Source organism: Oncorhynchus clarkii, chromosome 23 (assembly GCF_045791955.1).
Source record: "Oncorhynchus clarkii lewisi isolate Uvic-CL-2024 chromosome 23, UVic_Ocla_1.0, whole genome shotgun sequence".
Lineage (NCBI taxonomy): Eukaryota > Metazoa > Chordata > Actinopteri > Salmoniformes > Salmonidae > Oncorhynchus > Oncorhynchus clarkii.
The window spans coordinates 1,707,228-1,730,332 of record NC_092169.1 but is presented as its reverse complement, the minus strand read 5'-3'; the positions used below and the strand labels follow the sequence as shown (position 1 = coordinate 1,730,332).

At 45.1% G+C, this 23,105-nt stretch overlaps 1 protein-coding gene across 2 annotated transcripts in view; it reads right to left on the bottom strand.

Annotated features, from left to right (window-relative positions):
* The window catches only part of LOC139381392 (A-type potassium channel modulatory protein KCNIP2-like), a 220,530-nt gene that overhangs the window by 41,242 nt on the left and 156,183 nt on the right, over positions 1–23,105 (bottom strand). The window lies entirely within an intron of this gene.

Here is a 23,105-nt window from a genome sequence, read left to right as displayed (position 1 = left end):
GAGAATGGGGTTAAGGTGGAGGAGGTTCTGCTCATGGTCAGTGAACAGGAGCTGAATGTATGCGTTCTGCATCCAGAATGAACAAAGCTGTGGTTGTGCTGATTGCAAGGGATGTCTTGGTGCCGATTTCTTCTCTTTTGACAAGGGTTGTATTTGTATTGGGTTGTATTTGCGAATCTGCCTCCGTTTAATACGGACGACCAAATCAGGAAAGAGCTGAGTTGTTTTCGTAAGTTTGCTTACATTCGATTTTCGTGTACTGTCGGCAGGTGTTCAGGCTGATGCCGTTAAACATGTTGCTTCATTACGGAGGCAACTGTTCATGTTTCTGAAAAACAATTAGCAACAATTAAATGCACATTTCAAAGTGAGGCACGGGGAGGGGCTTTACGCAGGTTTGCCAGCACAGATAGTCTACGGTGTTTTGAGTGTGAGGATTTGGGGCTTAAGAGCTTTGCATGCCGACATATAGGCCGTGAACAAGGTGAGGGTACAAGCGCCAGTGGGGTAAATTGAGGTCAACGTGCAGGGGGCCATGAGACGCAGGCAGCAGAGGCTGAGCCTAGTCATGCTATATGTAGATGGTGGTGTAGCTGAGGCTGGGTCTAATCATGCTATGAATGTGTAGCTGAGACTGGGTCCAGTCATGCTACGGATGGTGGTGTAGTCCAAATTCGTCTTTTCTGTCAACAGTATACAGCTCTCTCATCCTCAGAGGGCTCCAGGCTAACTTAGCTGAATTACGTAGGGACCTGGGCAGTTTTTTCCAGGTTAAAGCAATGGGAGAACTTTTAAGAACTAGGTTCTCCATGTTTCAGGAGATGGATGCTCCCAGCTCCTTCTTCTTTGGTTTAGAAAACCGATCGTTGGACCCAAGGGTATGCATTGTCTACAGTTGTGGTGGGGGAGATGCAGGAGCGGACTGTGGAGTTTTATACTGAGTTGTATAGGACAGAACTGTGCGATCCTATGTCTGCTCAGGTTTTGTGCTCCAATTCATCCCTGGCACAGATGGATGAAATGGACATTTCCCTGTTGTCCCATGAACTGGCAGAGGCCGTAACCCAGTTGTCCCCCGCCGTGCACCTGGGATCGATGGACTCCCAGTGGAGTTTTATTCTGGGGAATAATTGGACTGGACTTCTTTTGTGTGTTGAGTGAGCGCGTCAGGGTAGGAGAGTTGCAGATGAGCTGTCGTCAGGCGGCCCAAGAAAGTGGACTCGTGTGAGTTTAAGAACTGGAGGCCTGTGGCATTGCTCTGTGCGGAATTCAAAATATTTGCCAAAGTCCTTGCTAACAGACTAAAGTCCCATCTGGACTTTATAGTACAGTGCAAAAGGATCAGACATATTGTGTACCAGGACGCTCAATCACGGGCAACCGGTTCTTAATCAGGGACATGTTGGACTTGCCGAGAGTTGGACTGGTCTCTTTAGACCAAGAGAAGGCTTTTGATAGAGTGGACCATGAGTGTCTGTTTAATGTGATGTCTGCGTTTTGGTTTGGGGAAAGGTTTTGTCCTGTGTGAAGATGTTGTATGCTGGGGCATCATGTATGATCAAGGAGGGAGGGGAGCTCAGTAGGCCAGTCTCGGGGAGGCGGGGCATTAGACAAGGATGCCCTCTATCGGCGCAGTTAAATAAACTAGCCATTGAGCCTTTTTTAGGCCTGCTACGCTGGAGACTGCGGGGAGTGTGCTGGACAGGCATGGGTGTGTTGACAGCCATAGCAGTGTCGGCATATGCAGATGACATCTCTGTGATGGTCAGGGATGGGCAGGACATGCAGGCACTAGAGACTAGTCTGAAGGTGTATGAGGGAGCTTCGTCAGCTAAGGTGAACTGGGGTAAGCTCTGTTAGGTGTGTCTTCCAGGGGGTTTGCAGTGGGGTTGTAAAGGGCTTAACATTTTGGGGGTGTACCTGGGCTCTGAGAGGTGGGTCAGGAAGAACTGGGAGAGGCTGTCACAGGCAGTGGTGTCAAGACTGGCCAGGTGGAGGTGGCTCCTGTCCCAAGTGTCATATAGAGGGAGGGTGCTGATAATCAACAACCTGGCGGCATCCTCCCTGTGGGATAAACTGTCTGTCCTCAACCACCCCGCTGGTCTGCTCGTAGACCTGCAACGCAAGCTGGTGGATTTTTTCTGGTTGGTCCATCACTGGCTGAGGGCGGCATTGTTGTACATGTTCTTCCACGAAGGAGGAAGCCTAGCAGCTGCTAAGGCCCAAACAAGAGGAGGGTGTGGAGCCTGGGCTGTGGGTGTGGCCTATCTTCCACAACCCAGCCATCCTTTTGAGATCGGTTCAGTTGGCCACCCTACAGAGGTGACTGAGGCATCGGGTTTACTAAGGCTGGGTGACCTGCGGCTGCTGGGGGAGGGGTGGAAAACCCCGGAAGTCCTGGAACAACAAGCAGGCTGCTGGAGAGATAGGCTGCTGGAGAGATTCCTGTGGGAGGTCCAGGAGGCACTGTCTGAGCCAGTAAGGGGGGTATTTGAGCAGCCAAGATGTTGCGCAGCCAATGTTTCTGCCACTGCAGGTGACGGCAGAGACTGGGGACTGGCAAGGGGGTCTGGAGGACTTGTTAGAATTTAACACCCCGGGCCTCAGGGAATTTGAGGGGGTTGGAGGTAAAGCCCTCTACAACCTCTGCGACAAGGTGAGGAACATTAGGAGCTTAACAGGAGTGAAGGCACATCAGTGTCAGGGGGTATGTGGGGTGGAGAGTAAGGTGAGTTTTAAATAGAGGGGGCTCTATGAACTCTCGGTATCAAAGAGGTCAGCGGACCTCCAGAGGGTTCTACATGGAGCACTGGCCACTAATAGCTGGTTAGCACGGGTCGACCCGGGACTCGGACAGGGGTGTCCTTTCTGTGCCATGAGTGAAACTGTACGTCAGGTTAATGCCATTACTGTTTCTGTTGGAATGTCTGTGTGCGAGGTTGCGGGTGGAGTTTACTGTTGGGATGTTTATAATGGGGCACAGGTATTCGAAGAAGGAAAAGGCCAAATGTGTGTTGTTGAATTTTCTGTTTGCTCAGGCGGAGTTGGATTTTTAGCTAACAAGGAGGAACAGAGTCAAAGGTGGAGGGATAACAGACCCTTTATTATTATTTAATGTGATGGTCTCTGCACACATTCGGTGTAACGGTTTTCTATATGAGAAGGAGAGTCGGACCAAAATGCAGCGTGTCGATTGCGATCCATGTTTTAATAAACAAACATAAAACACGAATCAATACAAACACTACAAAATAAAGAACGTAATGAACGTAACGAAAACCTAAACAGCCTATCTGGTGAAAACACATAGACAGGAACAATCACCCACAAACACACAGTGAAACCCAGGCTACCTAAATATGGTTCCCAATCAGAGACAATGACGAACACCTGCCTCTGATTGAGAACCATATCAGGCCGAACATAGAACTAGACAAACTAGACATGTAACATAGAATGCCCACTCAGATCACACCCTGACCAACCACAACATAGAAATATACAAAGTAAACTATGGTCAGGGTGTGACAGTACCCCCCCCCCCCCAAGGTGCGGACTCCGGCCGCAAAACCTGAACCTATAGGGGAGGGTCTGGGTGGGCATCTGTCCGCGGTGGCGGCTCTGGCGCTGGACGTGGACCCCACTCCATAATAGTTTTAGTCCACCTCCTTAGCGTCCCGAGATAGGTTACCCTCCTTAATGACCGCTCGGGACAGAGGGGCAGCTCGGGACAGAGGTAGCTCGGGACTGATGGGTAGCTCAGCACTGAGAGGAAGCTCAGCACTGAGAGGAAGCTCAGCACTGAGAGGAAGCCCAGGCAGGTAGTTGGATCTAGCAGATCCTGGCTGACTGGAGAATCTGGAAGAGTCTGGTCGACTGGCAGATCTGGAAGAGTCTGGTCGACTGGCAGATCTGGAAGAGTCTGGTCGACTGGCAGATCTGGAAGAGTCTGGTCGACTGGCAGATCTGGAAGAGTCTGGTCGACTGGCAGATCTGGAAGAGTCTGGTCGACTGGCAGATCTGGAAGAGTCTGGTCGACTGGCAGATCTGGAAGAGTCTGGTCGACTGGCAGATCTGGAAGAGTCTGGTTGACTGGCAGCTCTGGCTGCCCCATGCTGACTGGCAGCTCTGGCTGCTCCATGCTGACTGGCTGCTCCATGCTGACTGACAGCTCTGGCTGCTCCATGCTGACTGGCAGCTCTGGCTGCTCCATGCTGACTGGCAGCTCTGGCTGCTCCATGCTGACTGGCTGCTCCATGCTGACTGGCTGCTCTGGCTGCTCCATGCTGACTGGCGGCCCTGGCTGCTCCATGCTGACTGGCGGCCCTGGCTGCTCCATGCTGACTGGCGGCCCTGGCTGCTCCATGCTGACTGGCGGCCCTGGCTGCTCCATGCTGACTGGCGGCCCTGGCTGCTCCATGCTGACTGGCGGCTCTGGCGGCTCCTTGCAGACTGGCGGCTCTGGCGGCTCCTTGCAGACTGGCAGCTCTGGCGGCTCCTTGCAGACTGGCAGCTTTGGCGGCATCCTGCAGACTGGCAGCTCTGGCGGCTCCTTGCAGACTGGCAGCTCCCTGCAGACTGGCAGCTCCTTGCAGACTGGCAGCTCTATGCAGACTGGCAGCTCAATGCAGACTGGCAGCTCAATGCAGACTGGCAGCTCTTTGCAAACTGGCAGCTCCTTGCAAACTGGCAGCTCCTTGCAAACTGGCAGCTCCTTGCAAACTGGCAGCTCCTTGCAAACTGGCAGTTCTGAACAGGCGGGAGACTCCGGCAGCGCTGTAGAGAAGGAAGGCTCTAACAGCGCTAAACAGGCGGGAGACTCCGACAGCGCTGAAGAGGAGGAAGGCTCTGGCAGCGCTGGACAGGCGAGGCGCACTGTAGGCCTGATGCGTGGTGCTGGTACTGGTGGTACTGGGCCGAGGACACGCACAGGAAGCCTGGTGCGGGGAGCTGCTACCGGAGGGCTGGGGTGTGGAGGTGGTACTGGAAAAACCGGACCGTGCAGGCGCACTGAAGCTCTTGAGCACCGAGCCTGCCCAACCTTACCTGGTTGAATGCTCACGGTCGCCCTGCCAGTGCGGCGAGGTGGAATAGCCCGCACTGGGCTATGCAGGCGAACCGGAGACACCGAGCGCAAGGCTGGTGCCATGTAAGCCGGCCCAAGGAGACGCACTGGGGACCAGCTGCGTAGAGCCGGCTTCATGGCATTAGACTCGACGCTCAATCTAGCCCGGCCGACACGCGGAGCTGGAATATACCGCACCGGGCTATGCACCCGCACTGGAGACACCGTGCGCACCACTGCATAGCACGGTGCCTGTCCGGTCTCTCTAGCCCCCCGGTAAGCACAGGGAGTCTGCCCAGGTTTCCTACCTGGCGTAGCCATACTCCCTGTTAGCCCCCCCCCAAGAAATTTTTGGGGCTGCCTCTCAGGCTTCCATCCGCTACGTCGTGCTGCCTCCTCGTATCTGCGCCTCTCAGCTTTCGCCGCCTCCGTTCTTCCTTGGGGCGGCGATATTCTCCAGGCTGAGCCCAGGGTCTTTTACCGTCCAGTTCCTCCTCCCATGTCCATTTCTCCAGGTGGTGCAGCCTCTCCCACTGCAGCTGCTCCTGCTGCTGCTGCCTCTGTTCCTTCTCCTGCTGCACCTTGGTGCGGCTACACTCCCCTGGTTTAGCCCAGGGTCCTCTCCCGTCGAGGATTTCCTCCCATGTCCAGAAATCCTTACTATGTATCTCCTCTTTTCGCTGCTGTTGCTGCCTGTTGACACGCTGCTTGGTCCGTTGGTGGTGGGTGATTCTGTAACGGTTTTCTATATGAGAAGGAGAGTCGGACCAAAATGCAGCGTGTCGATTGCGATCCATGTTTTAATAAACAAACATAAAACACGAATCAATACAAACACTACAAAATAAAGAACGTAATGAACGTAACGAAAACCTAAACAGCCTATCTGGTGAAAACACATAGACAGGAACAATCACCCACAAACACACAGTGAAACCCAGGCTACCTAAATATGGTTCCCAATCAGAGACAATGACGAACACCTGCCTCTGATTGAGAACCATATCAGGCCGAACATAGAACTAGACAAACTAGACATGTAACATAGAATGCCCACTCAGATCACACCCTGACCAACCACAACATAGAAATATACAAAGTAAACTATGGTCAGGGTGTGACATTCGGGTGGAATTTGAGTTCTATAAAATTATGTAGAAGTGGTGTAACGGCCGTTGTTGTTGGTGGAAGAAGGTGAGGACCAAGGTGCGGCGTGGTATGTGTCCATATTTAATAAAATGAACACGGAAATAACAACAATAACAAAGAGAAACAACCGAAAACAGTTCTGGCTGGTGCAGACACACAACACAAAACAGAAAACAATCACCCACGAAACACAATAGAAAACAGGCTACCTAAATATGGTTCTCAATCAGGGACAACGATTGACAGCTGCCTCTGATTGAGAACCATACCAGGCCAAACACAGAAATAACAAATCATAGAAAAACTAACATAGACAACCCACCCAACTCACGCCCTGACCATACTAAAACAAAGACATGACAAAAGAACTAAGGTCAGAACGTGACAAGTGGTGAGGTTTTGGTTATTGTGATGTGTGGCGTTGTTTTATGTCGTGGGGTAGAGTGCAAGGTGAGTATGCAGCACAGAAGCTATTTGATTTTAAAGGGGGGTGGGTCGGTGGGGAGGTTTTAATCAAATTAAATGAGGATATATCGTTAAATAAAGAGAAAAAGTCTAAAAAGTGTGTCTCTCTCTCTCTCATTTCAATGCCTTTCTACTTCCCCCTCTATATGTTTGTGAGTCATGTCTGTGTTGTTTGTTTACTAGAGTCCCTGCACTAGACATCTCATTAATATGATGGCTTTCTCAGCAGTACACAACACCAGGGAACACCACAGCATGACATGCCGACTTAGCCTGTCCTTGGTTGACACACTACAGGTGGGCATACAATATGACAGGGAACACAATCTGACATAACTGCTGATATCTGTGGGGGTTTGACAACAAAACAAACACCATGCTGTAACCTGTTCCTCCAGTCGATGTTGACAGTAATGTATGTATATGTCTGTAATAAGCACAGGCTACTTTCAAAAACATGCTAGCCTCCTGTCGGCACACACACATGCACACGCACGCACGGACACACGCACGGACACACGCACACACACACACACACACACACACACACACACACACACACACACACACACACACACACACACACACACACACACACACACACACACACACACACACACACACACACACACACACACACACCTGGAGGAACGTTTGGATGTATTGATCAGGTGTCATCTACTAAGCCAGGGATGAGAGGAGAGAGAGGGAACAAGGGATTATTTAATAACAATTACTGTGTAAATGAACGTGCACAATGTAGTCATGTATGTCAAAGTGTGTCAAATATGTAAGTTGAACACAATTGTATGTTAAAAGCACTGTTTGTGTGTGTGTAGGTATCCCTAAACTTGCCAACAGACAAAGAGCTGTAAAAGGATCAGTGGTTCACCGATCAGTGCTTGATGGGCTCGGCAACAGCCAGGGTGGTGAGTAAAGAAACAATACTTTTTTCAGAGAAAGTTTCTTTAGGAACATCAGGCGACGTCCTAAAAACGTCTTTAGGGACGTCCCCGGAACAAGCTGGGAACTAAACATAAAAATTCCGGTGGACCATGACAGAACGTTCTATGTTTTATCCATTATTGGACACAGGAATGTTCTTGCGACGTCTCCACGAAATGTGTCTAGAATATTAATATCTTATATTCTGAGAACATGCATGGCAATCGTGTTTTGTGTATGTTTGGTGTGACGTTGATGGAATATTCTCTTAACCCTCAGAAAACTGGACACATGTTCCCATGAAACGTGTCTAGAATATTAATATTAAATAGTCTGTGAACATGGTAACCATGTTCTGGGTATGTTCAACATTAAGGGGAATGGTCTCTTGGAAACAGTCCTTGCACATCATTGGACCATTCCTATGAAAACGTTATCTAATGACCGAATGAGGCTTGTAAGGGAACGTTCTCTAAAGTTGTGAGAACGTTTGTTTTTTGCTGTGTAAGATCTGATGACATTGTAAGTGTCAGGGAGAGAATGACAGAATGAGGAGAGGAAAAACCATCCCTACTTTATTACCATCCAGGACCTCTTTTCTCCTGCTAAATTCTTCACCTCATTCTATCTGTCAGCTGGTAAATTGGCCTCACAGATGTGTTCTCTAGTTGTATAATCAGCTCTCCTCCCTCTTCTCCTTCATTCGCTCTCCTCTCCTCTACTCTTCTCCCCTGCTCCCTCCTCTGATCTTCCTCTCTCTCTCGTCTTCTCCCCAAACATCCCTGGTCATCAATACACAATTATACACAGGGCCAATGCCAAAGCTATTGATGTAGTATAAAAAAGCCAATACTATGAACACACACACACACACACACACACACACACACACACACACACACACACACACACACACACACACACACACACACACACACACACACACACACACGCACACACATAGTGTTGCTATTTAATTCACCATCCCACTAGGCAAGTGAGGAGTGACACAGTCTCAGTGAATTAAGAAACATCACCTCAGAGAGTTCATCTAACTAGCGCTAAACAACACACACAGCTTTCACTTAGCCTTAGCGCCTACCGCTCTAACCCTCCATACAATAATGCTGTTATCAAATACACTCAGTCATCTGTCAGGATGAGGTCCAGGTACAGAGTGGCGTGGGAGGCAGAGGAGGGGACACAGAAACACAAAAAACACACAAAGACCATCAGAAAGATGTTTAAACGCGCACACACACACACACAGCCCATCAAAACCAAACACAGCCTATTATAAATGAAGAGCTTTTCCTTGTCCTTGTTATAAAGCTATCTGAAACCTTGGTAGGGAATGAGATAGAGGGGACAGGCAGGTCTGGCTGTTCCTGTTATTTCCGAGGCGTATGGATGACTGCTGCATTCACACACTGAGCTGGGATAACTAAAACTAATGAGCTCCATTCAATACTCACTCCACTCCATATTTGTTTAGTCGTATATTTTGAACCTCTTTCTCTCTTTCTCCCTCTTGATCACTACCAACAGGCCAAATTATATTCTCTACAGCAGTGCTTAACTTGTCAATCGGGAGGTGTGAGTGGGGTGACCTGGAGAGCTCTGACGTACCGGAACGCATGAGAAAAAAATATCACCTTTATAATAAAGCATTGCATGCGTATCATCACATTTGCTACCTCACAACTACCTAATACAAACAAATCTAAGTAAAGGAATGGAATATGAATATATACATATACATATATGCTTGGCCATATCAGTTGGCCTCTTCTAGATCTCTGACTTTCCGACCTGAAGATCACTGACGTCATGATTCGACCTTGTTTTTTTCCAGAGTTCCCAGTTGTCATGAAAGCACAAATGGAAATGACAGGCTACTTTGACACTGACAAACTGAGAATCTGAGGTCAATGAAAATGACCTTGCCTTGAAACCATCTATAGCCTCGGCCTAGGTCATCGCTATCTCACCTGACGTCATCGCCACCTCACCCGCTATTAAGATAACCTTCGGGCCAACTGGGGGCCCAAGGCTGGTTAGGAGACACCGCAATTGTGATGAACTGAGAGAATATTAGGGCAGCACTGTAATTCATGAATCATATGCTGTCTGCCGCTGTTCTTATCTCTTTCCCTTTCTGTCTTCTACACCTCACTCCCCAACTCGTCTTTCTTCCTCGTTTTATAATGCACACCACGTGTGCATTGAAGTACAGATTGAACTTGTTTGTATAATATTACAATTATCAGAATTATAATGCATTTCTGTATTTATGACACCTGGATAATGAACTTCTTTCAATAAAGCGCTTCACATTCTCCACTGGTTGAAATTAAGTATCTCATTGAAATACTACACCTATCCAGTGTCCTCAGAGTAATTATGAAGGGAGTTAGATATGGATCTTTTTTCTGTATATATGAATTACAAAACAATCGTGTTTCTAGTCTATTGCATAGTTACAATATGTAATCATTGATGTCCCAGGAGCAGGAGTGGTAAACACGGTTGAAGTGTATAATTGTAATACATACATGCAGGCACAGCATTATTGGATATGACTGAAAAAGAATGTCTCAGAGATTCATACCTGAACCACACCTTTATTTGCCAGGGAGAGTACATGATCAGCGAATACATTTAATGTACAGGCTACAATGTGGGAATCTCATGCGTGGTAATATCTACAGTACATGTGTATATAGGACTTTCATCCTTGGCACAATAAAGTTATTTATATTCTACTCTATCCATAGGCTTCATTAATGCCATTCAGACTTGAAGTTGATACAAATATGATAGCTGAGGTTCATAAATTCATAAATTGGTATGAATATTAGTTCAGAACCTAACGTTTTAGGGTCCACACACAGATCGACTACATACTGTAGCTAGTTACACATCCATAGGCGTACAGTTATTTTATCCTCCACTACACAATAAGCAAGTAAATAGTTAGCTAGCTGTGTTACTTCAGCTGCATTGCAAGGCAAATATAAGCAAGGCAAGCTTACACAATTGTACATTAAATTTGCAGTAAATGCTTTAGCTAGCTAGATTCTTTACATCCACTGTTCACAAGACGACACAAGACGCCTGGTTTGCTGATTTTATCAGGAGTCCCTAAAACATTAAACAACACAAATTACAAATTCATTCTCCTAACACTAGCTAGCTGGTTTACGTTAGCTAGTCAGATAACTTGCTAAATAGAGATTTTCGTAAATTAAATATGCACAAACGTTTGTCTCTACGTTAACTACGATATTCCTCTCAATTGTACATGTTTTGCTTGACTCGTTATGACATTATAACAACTTACATCTGTTTTGTCAGCCATCTTTGATGAAGAACGCCATAAGGCAAGGGTGGCTCGCGTCAAAATGTGTCATTGAAACCACTCGATATGATTGGTCATATAAAAACCTTGGGACCCAAATGCATAACGAGTGCTCTATCTCCCCCTTGTGGTGGTCTGGAGCAATGAAGCCATGATGCTGGGTACCTCTAAGTCCAGCGGGGCAAGCTCGCAACTTTTAAAGGAGAAACTACTGTTTCTCTCTGTTGCCCTATTTTTGTTCTCCTTTATCCTTGCCATTATGTTCCTTTTTTGGTTAAATTTTTTCCCCAGTTTCAAACTTGCACAATACCAAAAGTTTTCAGAAATCTAGGGTGTGTGGAGACATATTGTATGCTACAATATGAGGAGGAAATAATAGACTCCTAAAAATGCTTGCCAGTTTCACTGACTCACTCAATGATGCGCAGCTCACTCCCTGATGATGGCATATGTGCTCATGCCAAAAGCCTCTTTCTCTCTCTCTCTCTCTCTCTCCCTCTCATTTGACTTTGTAAAACAATATTTGGAAGACAAGATGATCAAATATTTTGGTAGCCTACAGTTTACAGATTAGAGAGTACTCTTTTTAGCAGGAGCCATTTGCTTTCCAGCCTGTGTTTTCCCGCAATTGTAAACTATTTGAAATATTGGGAAAGGCTAGTTTTGTCTGCATCCTGTTTTTTCACTGACAGATTCGCAGCTTATTCCTGACTGTAGGATATGCCTTGTTATTGGGCTATACTCCACAGCTAGACAATAATCTATTTATACTCTGTGGCAAAATTTGGGGCTTTCTCATGGTGTAGTAGGCTATTATTCAATTTATTTCTGAACAGACAGCAGTAACTCTATAACTTTGGCAAATTTATTTAAATTTATCAGGAGTGCTGCAGCTCCTCCAGAACCCTTTGCGTGGTTCTATAAGGAAATTAATTATGAAGTACAATACTGGAGAGATGAGAGTTGCAGAGTAGAGAGAGAGAGAGAGAGAGAGATAATAGAAAGTGAATCTCATTCTAGTTCTGTGAGAGATACAGGGGGGAGAAATAATGAAGAGGCAACTCAACTTTGAACTTTGATAGTGTTTATTAGAAGTTTTACATTGCAAAAAGTCACAACTATTTTTCATGCCACAAGAGGTACCAGCCAAAAAGTTTCCGGAACAAAAAAGTACAAAATGGAGAGGTGCTGGATCCTGTTCCGGCAGGATCCGGCTCAAATTATTTGTGCTACAGATGAGGGCTACAGTAGAATGAGTCTGTCAGCTAGAATATGACTCCTAGTGGACTCCTAATGGGCAGAGAGAGTAAAAACAAGACCCAAAGACAACTGTTGAATATGGAATATGACTATTCTTCAAAATAACATTTATGGAATTTAGAGCCTTTAGGGACTGTTGGACTAAACAAATCCTTAAATATGCAAACATTCAGAGAAAGAATGAGATAAACATACTCGTGCGCACACACTAACACACACACACACAGTGTAGCTAAACTCACCCTTTCCAAATTGATGATACAATAGAGGGTTTAGAGACATGATGACAACAGTGCAGAGACCTCCCATCCCCTTCTCTGGGGGGGGGGGGGGGGGGCTTGGAAACGCCAATGACGCGACAAGCATAGCCAACACAGAATGTGTGTGAGAGAACAAGTGTGTATTTGAATGTGTGTGTGAGGAGGTATATTCTGGCCTACTGCCACACCCAAGTGTCCCTTCCTTTCTAAACGAGAACACACAATCAAGAACACACCCATCCTTGTACCATCACCTGTGTTCAAAATGTGTTATAAAAATGATTTACTGAAACTTAGCCAGTACTTACAGCTATAGGTAAATATACTTATGTGTGTGAGTTTTTAGCCCCGTTTAGCTAATCTGATTGTGCCCACATTTTAAGACAGGTGTAGACACCTCTGGAGGTATCTGGATATCATTCAAGTGTAAACTAATCCGGATGATCAAATAATTGATATCATCATTATACTGGCCTCTAAAATCATTGTCAGGTAGTACCATGACTTCACTAGGAGTCATATTCTAGCTGACAGACTCATTCTACTGTCTTCAAATAAATACACACAGTGGGATATGCACTGTTTTCTCGCTCTCTCGCTCTCTCTCGATATGATTGAACACACTCGCATACAGTGTGACAGGATCACTGCCTGAAAATGACAATTTCCACACAAAAACACAGCCCCCAGCACGCACACACCAACTCGTACAGAAGAAAGACAAATTGATTCACTGTTGAGTAGAGAAGACAATGCAGAAATGTGAACTCTGAATGCAGAGAGACAGAATAAACAGAATGGGAAAAAAATTATGTGAAAAATTATGGGAAAAAATTATAAAAGGAGAGAAAGACAGGAAGAGACAGACAGAGCGAGAGAGATAAGAGAGGGAGAAAGCAGAGGGTGCGAGAGATTCATAGGGAAAAGCACTCAAATAGAGAGGGAAAGAGAAAGAGAGACAGAGGAAGAAAGTTCAATCCACAGAGAGAGAGGAAAAGCGAGGGAGAGATATGAGGTGTAGAGAGCTAGATGAAAGCTATAGTCAGGGCATGAAGCATAGACACCTATATTAATGATGTTGGTACTAGAGGTCGACCGATTACTGTAATCGGAATGGCCGATTAATTAGGGCCAATTTCAAGTTTTCATAACAATCGGAAATCAGTATTTTTGGACACCGATTTGGCAGATTTTTTTTTTCTTCACCTTTATTTAATCTTTATTTAACTAGCCAAGTCAGTTAAGAACACATTCTTACTTTCAATGACGGCCTAGGAATGGTGGGTTAACTGCCTCGTTCAGGGGCAGAACAACAGATTTTTACCTTGTCAGCTCGGGGGATTCAATCTTGCAACCTTACAGTTAACTAGTTCAACGCTCTAACCACCTGATTACATTGCACTCCACTAGGAGACTGCCTGTTACGCGAATGCAGTAAGCCAAGATAAGTTACTAGCTAGCATTAAACTTATCTTATAATAAACAATCAATCATAATCACTAGTTAACTACACATGGTTGATGATATTACTAGTTTATCTAGCGTGTCCTGCGTTGCATATAATCGATGCAGTGCGTATCGTTGCTCCAATGTGTACCTAACCATAAACATCAATGCCTTTCTTAAAATCAATACACAGAAGTATATATTTTTAAACATGCATATTTAGCTAAAAGAAATCCAGGTTAGCAGGCAATATTAACCAGGTGAAATTGTGTCGCTTCTCTTGCGTTCATTGCACGCAGAGTCAGTGTATATGCAACAGTTTGGGCTGCCTAATTTGCCAGAATTTTGCGTAAATTATGACATAACATTGAAGGTTGTGCAATGTAACAGGAATATTTAGACTTATGATGCCACTCGTTAGATAAAATACGGAACGGTTCCGTATTTCACTGAAAGAATAAAACGTCTTATTTTCGAGATGATAGTTTCCGGATTCGGCCATATTAATGACCTAAGGCTCGTATTTCTGTGTGTTACCATGTTATAACAAAGACTATGATTTGATAGAGCAGTCTGACTGAGTGATGGTAAACAGCACTTTTGTGCATTTGCCAGCAGCTGTTTATGACTTCAAGCCTATCAACTCCCGAGATTAGGCTCGTGCAACCGATGTGGCTCGCACCCCGCTAGTTAGCGGGGTGCGCGCTAATAGCGTTTCAAACGTCACTCGCTCTGGGACTTGGAGTTGTTGTTCCCCTTGCTCTGCATGGGTAACGCTGCTTCTAGGGTGGCTGTTGTCGTTGTGTTCCTGGTTCGAGCCCAAGTAGGAGCGAGGAGAGGGACGGAAGCTATACTGTTACACTGGCAATACTAAAGTGCCTATAAGAACATCCAATAGTCAAATGTATATGATATACAAATGGTATAGAGAGAAATAGTCCTATAATTCCTATACTAACTACAACCTAAAACTTCTTACCTGGGAATATTGAAGACTCATATTAAAAGGAAACACCAGCTTTCATATGTTCTCATGTTCTGAGCAAAGAACTTAAACGTTAGCTTCCTTACATGGCACATATTGCACTTTTACTTTCTTCTCCAACACTTTGTTTTTGCATTACTTAAACCAAATTGAACATGTTTCATTATTTATTTGAGGCTAAATTGATTTTAATGATGTATTATATTAAGTTAAAATAAGTGTTCCTTCAGTATTGTTGTAATTGTCATTATTACAAATAAATAAATAAAAACATTGTCCGATTAATCGGTATCGGCCTTTTTTGGTCCTCCAATAATCGGTACCGGCGTTGAAAAATCATAATCGGTCACCTCTAGTTGGTACTCTCAGAGAGATAAAAACTAAGGACACACACCCACACCCACACCACTCAAAACTGACTTTATGAGTTGGCAGTTACTCAGTACACATTCCCTACTGGCCTGCAAGTCTCTCAAAAGCTCACTCTTCCGTATTTCTGTCTTTCTCATAGACACATACACTACATGACCAAAAGTATGTGGACACCTGCTCATCAAACATTTAATTCCAGAATGATGGGCATTAATATGGAGTTGGTCCCCCCTTTGCTGCTATATCAGCCTCCACTCTTCTGGGAAGGCCTTCCACTACATGTTGGAACTTTACAGTTGGCATTATGCATTGGGGCAGGTAAGGTTCTCCTAGCATCCGCCAAACCCAGATTCGTCAGTTGGACCGCCAGATGGTGAAGCACGATTCATCACTCCAGAGAACACGTTTCCACTGCTCCAGAGTTCAATGGCGGAGAGCTTTACACCACTCCAGCTGGCGCTTGGCATTATGCAAAGTGATCTTAGGCTTGTCTGTGGCTGCTCGGCCATGGAAACCCATTTCATGAACTCCCGACAAACAATTATTGTGCTGCCGTTGCTTCCAGAGGCAGTAACTCAGTAGTGAGTCTTGCAACCAAGGACAGACTTTTACGTGCTAGGTGCTTCACCACTCTGCGGTCCCGTTCTGTGGGCTTGTGTGGCCTAGCACTTCGCGGCTGAGTGGTTGGTGCTCCTAGATGTTTCTATGTCACAAAAACACCACTTACAGTTAACCGGGGCAGCTCTAGCAGGGCAGAAATTTGATGAACTGACTTGTTGAAAAGGTGGCATTCCATAACTGTGCCACGTTGAAAGTCACTGAGCTCTTCAGTATGGCCATTCTACTGCCAATGTTTGACTATGGAGACTGCATGGTTGTGTGCTCGATTCTAGACACCTGTCAGTAACGGGTGTGGCTTAAATAGCCAAATCCACAAAATGGAAGGGGTGTCCACATACTTATATATATATATATATAGATATATACAGTTGAAGTTGGAGGTTACATACACTTAGGTTGGATTCATTAAAACTCGTTTTTCAACCACTTCACAAATGTCTTGTTAACAAACTATACTTTGTGCATGAAACTCAGTGCCTCTTTGCTTGACATCATGGGAAAATCATAAGAAATCAGCCAAGACCTCAGAAAAAAACATTTGTAGACCTCCACAAGTTTGGGTCATCCTTGGGAGCAATTTCCATACACCTGAAGGTACCACGTCCATCTGTACAAACAATGGTACGCAAGTATAAACAACATGGGACTACGCAGCCGTCATACTGTTCAGGAAGGAGATGCGTTCTGTTTCTTAGTGACAAATGTACTTTGGTGCGAAAGTGCAAATCAATCCCAGAACAACAGCAAAGGACCTTGTGAAGATACTGGATGAAACAGGTACAAAAGTATATATCCACAGTAAAACGAGTCCTATATCGACACAACCTGAAAGGCCGCTCAGCAAGGAAGAAGCCACTGCTTCAAAACCGCCACAACGAAAGACAGACTACGGTTTGCAACTGCACATGGGGACAAAGATCATACATTTTGGAGAAATGCCCTCTGGTCTGATGAAACAAAAATAAAGACCATCGTTATGTTTGGAGGAAAAAGGGGAAGGCTTGCAAGCCGAAGAACACCATCCCTACCGTGAAGCACGGGATAGCAGCATCATTTTGTGGGGGTGCTTTGCTGCAGGAGGGACTAGTGCACTTCACAAAATAGATGGCATCACGAGAAGGACAATTATGTAGATATATTGAAGCAACATCTCAAAAAAGTTAAAGCTTGGTCGCAAATGGGTCTTCCAAATGGACAATGACCCCAAGCATACTTCCAAAGTTCTGGCAAAATGGCTTAAGGACCACAAAGTCAAGGTATTGGAGTGGCCATCACAAAGCCCTGACCTCAATCTTATAGAACATTTGTGGGCAGAACTTAAGAACTTAAAAAGCGTGTGCGAGCAAGGAGACCTTTACAAACCTGACTCAGCTACACCAGAATGGGCCAAAATTGCTTGCGGAAGGCTACCCAAAACGTTTGACCCAAGTTAAACAATTTAAAGCCAATGCTACCAAATACTAATTGAGTGTATGTAAACTTCTGACCCACTGGGAATGTGATGACAGGAATTAAAGCTGAAATAAATCATAAATCATTCGCTCTACTATTATTCTGACATTTAACATTCTTAAAATAAAGTGGTGATCCTAACTGACCTAAAACAGATAATTTTTACTAGGATTAAATGTCAGGAATTGTGAATAACAGATTAAATGTTTTTGGCTAAGGTGTATGTAAACGTCTGACTTCAACTACATATATATAGTGTACTTTAATATATGTACAAAAGAGGTTAATCTAATAACAAAACTTTCACACATTCTCACACACTCCCTTCCAGCACATACTGGAGGCCTGTGTGTTCATTATACAGACACTAAGGGGCAGTGTAGCCTCTAATTGAATAATATGCAGATAAATACAGATCTCTCAGTGGGAGCATCAGAGTGTGTTTGTCTTGATAACTTTGCGGTGCTCTCTAAATGTCAGCTAAGGAGATGATATTCCATAGTAGAATTGTATTAATGCCATGGTTTAAAAACACCTTCAAGCACTTATTTGAAACAGAGAATAGTGTGTGTGCATGTACTTGTGCGTGTGTGCATGCGTGCAGTATTTATGTGTGTGTTTGATATAGTGTTTTGTTTAAAAAAAACGTCAGGTGTGAAATCTTTAGACAGGTGTAGATGATTAAATTATCAGATTGTGATCAGATCTTCCTGACCAGCTCTGGAGGTAGTCAGAGACCAATTGGATCTGGATGTGAATTAATTGGAAACAGATCTGGACGGTCAAACCATTTAAATCATCATTATACCGGCTAATAAAATCCTTGACAGGTAGCACCATTGACTTACGGCATCAATAACTGTCTTCAAATAAATACATTCATATTATCTTCAAAGAATGTCTATCAAAAAAATTGCATACAGTGAGACACCAGGAAATCTGGTCACAATGCGGACACAGTGGCTGGACAAACCTTGATCAGATAGTGATTGGATCATATTGGTCAGATCACGAAACCCACGTTAGTGCAAGGTGTAAATGAGGCCTATTTGTTGTATAGAAATGAAGTTAGCCCTGACTGTAGACAACACATCTTTCCTTTAAATCAGCCGTTTTCAAAGTCTGAAACAGTGGGCCTCCCTTCAGAGAACATCATGACAACTGCTTTAAAATTTATTTTTTCAACCATTCAGAATATACTTTACTTCAGTCTATATGCACAAACAGACAAAAGGTACCTGTCAAAGACAAAGATCCCCAGCAATAGCAGTACCACAAATTGACATTTGAGAAAAGACAAACTACAGTCATTATGATGAGAGATACGCTATCTCCCTCAAATCATCTTTATATATGAGATATTTACTGTAATCTCATTTATTAATACGACATAGTTCAAAGTGGTTGTGGTGAGTTGAAAGCTGCTTGGCAGGAGAGGCTGTCCTCTCTCTGGTCTCTCTCCCTCTCCCTCCTTCCCTCTCTCCTTCACCAATTCTGTTGTTCAGTGGTGTTAAAATGCCAACATCATGCTAACACCCCTGATACCTTTTTTATTTAAACCTTTTTTATTTAACCAGGTAGGACAGTTGAGAACTGCGACCTGACCAAGATAAAGCAAAGCAGTGCGACAAAAAACAATACAGAGTTACACGTGGGATAAACAAAAATAGAGTCAATAACACAATAGAAAAATCTATGTACAGTTTGTGCAAATGGAGTAAGGAGGTAAGGAAATAAATAGGTCATAGTAGCGAAGTAATTACAATTTAGCAAATTAACACGAGTGATAGATGTGCAGATGATGATGTGCAAGTAGAAATACTGGTGTGCAAAAGAGCAATTAAAAAAATAAAAACAATATGGGGATGAGGTAGGTAGTTGGATGGGCTATTTACAGATGGGCTGTGTACAGCTGCAGCGATAGGTAAGCTGCTCAGATAGCTGATGCTTAAAGTTAGTGAGGGAGATATAAGTCTCCAACTTCAGTGATTTTTGCAATTAGTTCCAGTCATTGGCAGCAGAGAACTGGAAGGAATTGGGGATGACCAGTGAGATATACCTGCGTGCTACGGGTGGGTGTTGCTATGGTGAAAAGTGAGCTGAGATATGGTGGAGCTTTACCTAGCAAAGACTTATAGATGACCTGGAGCCAGTGGGTTTGGCGACGAATATGTAGCGAGGGCCAGCCGACGAGACCACACTTGTCGCTGGTGGTCAGTGGTATGTGGGGCTTTGGTCACAAAACGGATGGCACTGTGATAGACTGCATCCAGTTTGAATGTTGGAGGCTATTTTGTAAATGACATCGATGACGTCGAGGATCAGTAGGATAGTCAGTTTGACGAGGGTATGTTTGGCAGCGTGAGTGAATGAGTCTTTGTTGTGAAATAGGAAGCCGATTCTAGATTTCATTTAGGATTGGAGATGTTTAATATGAGTCTGGAAGGAGAGTTTACAGTCTAGCCAGACACCTAGGTATTTATAGTTGTCAACATATTCTAAGTCAGAACCGTCCAGAGTATTGATGCTAGTCGGGCGGGCGGGTGAGAGCAGTGATCGGTTGAATAGCATGCATTTAGTTTTACTAGCGTTTAAGAGCAGTTGGAGGCCACGGAAGGAGTGTTGTATGGCGTTGAAGCTCGTTTGGAGGTTTGTTAACAGTGTTCAAAGAAGGACCAGACAGAATGGTGTTGTCTGCATAGAGGTGGATCAAGGAATCACCCGTAGCAAGAGCGACATCGTTGATATATACAGAGAAAAGAGTCGGCCCCCCATTGAGACTGACAGAGGTCCTGACAACAGGCCCTCCAATTTGACACACTAAACTCTGTCTGAGGAGTAGTTTGTGAACCAGGCGAGGCAATCATTTGAGAAACCAAGGCTGTTGCGTCTGCCAATAAGAATACAGTGATTAACAGAGTCGAAAGCCTTGGCCAGGTTGATGAAGACGGCTGCACAGTACTGTCTTTTATCAATGGCGGCTATGATATTGTTTCGTACCTTCAGCGTGGCTGAGGTGCACCCGTGACCAGATCGGAAACCGGATTGCACAGCGGAGAAGGTACGGTGGTATTCGAAATGGTCAGTTTGTTAACTTGGCTTTCTAAGAAACCAGGGCAGGATGGATATAGGTCTGTAACAGTTTGGATCTAGAGTGTCACCCCCTTTGAATAGGGGAATGACCGAGGCAGTTTTCCTATCTTTAGGAATCTCGGACGATACGAAAGAGAGGTTTAACAGACTAGTAATAGGGGTTGCAACAATGGTGGCGGATCATTTTAGAAAGAGAGGGTCGAGATTGTCTAGCCCAGCTGATTTGTATGTATCCAGGTTTTGCAGCTCTTTCAGAACATCAGCTATCTGGATTTGGGTGAAGGAGAAGCTGTGGAGGCTTGGACAAGTAGCTGCGGGGGGTGCGGAGCTGTTGGCCGGGGTTGGGGTAGCCAGGAGGAAAGCATGGACAGCCGTAGAGAAATGCCTATTGAAATGTTCAATTATCGTGGATTTATCAGTGGTGACAGTGTTTCCTAGCCTCAGTGCAGTGAGCAGCTGGGAGGAGGTGCTCTTATTCTCCATGGACTTTACAGTGTCCCAAAACATTTTTGGAGTTAGAGGTACAGGATGCAAATTTCGGTTTGATAAAGATAGCATTTGCTTTCCTAACTGCCTGTGTATATTGGTTCCTAACCTCCCTGAAAAGTTCCATATCGCGGGGACTATTCGATGCTAGTGCAGTATGCCACAGGATGTTTTTGTGCTGGTCGAGGGCAGTCATGTCTGGAGTGAACCACGGGCTATATCTGTTCTTAGTTCTGCATTTTTTTGAAAGGGGCATGCTTATTTAAGATGGTGAGGTAATTTATTTTAAAGAACAACCAGGCATCCTCTACTGACGACATGAGGTCAATATCCTTCCAGGATACCCGGGCCAGGTCGATTAGAAAGGCCTGCTCGCAGAAATGTTTTAGGGAGCGTTTGACAGTGATGAGGGATGGTCGTTTGACCGCGGACCCATAACGGATGCAGGCAATGAGGCAGTGATCGCTGAGATCCTGGTTGAAGACAGCAGAGGTGTATTTGGAAGGCAAGTTGGTCAGGATAATATGAGGGTGCCCATGTTTACGGATTTAGGGTTGTACCTGGTGGGTTCCTTGATAATTTGTGTTAGATTGAGGGCATCTAGCTTAGAATGTAGGACGGCCGGGTTGTTAAGCATATCCCAGTTTAGGTCACCTAACAGACCGAACTCTGAAGATAGATGGGGGGCAATCAAGTCACATATGGTCTCCAGGGCATAGCTGTGGAGGTGAGGGGGGTCTATAACAGGAGGCAACAGTGAGAAACTTATTTCTGGGGAGATACATTTTTTAAATTACTGTTTGGGCATAGACCTGGAAAGTATGACAGAACTTTTTAGGCTATATCTGAAGTAGATTGCAACATGTCCTCTTTGGGCAGTTCTATCTTGATGGAAAGTTGTAGTTGTAGTTGGGGATGGAAATGCCAGAATTTTTGGTAGCCTTCCTAAGCCAGGATTCAGACACGGCAAGGACATCAGGGTTGGCGGAGTGTGCTAAAGCAGTGAGTAAAACAAACTTAGGGAGGAGGATTCTGATGTTAACATGCATGAAACCAATGCTTTTACGGTTACAGAAGTCAACAAATGAGAGCACCTGGGGACAAACAGGGCCTGGGTTAATCTGTACATCACCCGAGGAACAGAGGAGGAGTAGGATGAGGGTACGGCTAAAGGTTATCAGAACTGGTCGTCTAGTGCGTTGGGAACAGAGAATAAAAGGAGCAGATTTCTGGGCGTGTGAGGATAGATTCAGGGCATAATGTACAGACAGGGGTATGGTAGGGTGCGGGTACAGTGGATGTAAACCTAGGCATTGAGTGACGATGAGAGAGGTTGCATCTTTGGAGGCACTAGTTATGCTAGGTGAGGTTAACGCATGTGTGGGAGGTGAGATAAAATAGCTATCAGAGGCATGTCGAGTGGGACTAGGGGCTCCCCAGTAAAATTAAACAGTGATAACTACCCTAAACAACAGTATACAAGGCATATTGACATTAGAGAGAGACATAGAGCGAGGCATAAAGCAAACACAGGTGTTGATTTGGAGAGCTAGCTAAGACAACAACGGGTTAGACAACAACAGCTAATCAGCTAAGACAACAACAGGTAAAATGGCGATGAATGGGCAGAGAGGGTCAGTTAACTACACACAGGGCTTGAGTTCGAGGCTGGGGCCGACAGATAAACAAAATAAACAAAATGGAGTACTGTGAATAATGAACAGTCCAGCAGGCATCAGCTATGTAGCCAAGTGATCATAGGGTCCAGTGAACAGCAATAGATGAAACAGGGAAGCCGTTAGGTAGTCGTTACTATGCTAGCCCGGGAGATGCGCCTGGCTCGAGGCTAACTGGTGCTAGCTTCGGGACACGGGCCTCACCAACGTCCGGCAAAGGCCAGTTGAGGGCACATCGGACTGAATTACGTCGGCAGACCAGTCGTGATGAATCGGCGAGGCACCGTGTCGACAAAGGGTCCAGACCAAATTGGCAAAAGAGGTATTGTAGCTGGAGCAATTTTGTTTGCTAGCCGGGACATGCGCCTGACTCGAGGCTAACTGGTGCTAGCTTCGGGCCAAGGGCGTTAGCCACTATAGCCACACCGGTGCTTCTAGTGCAAAGGTCCAGAGCTTACGGCAGGAATCC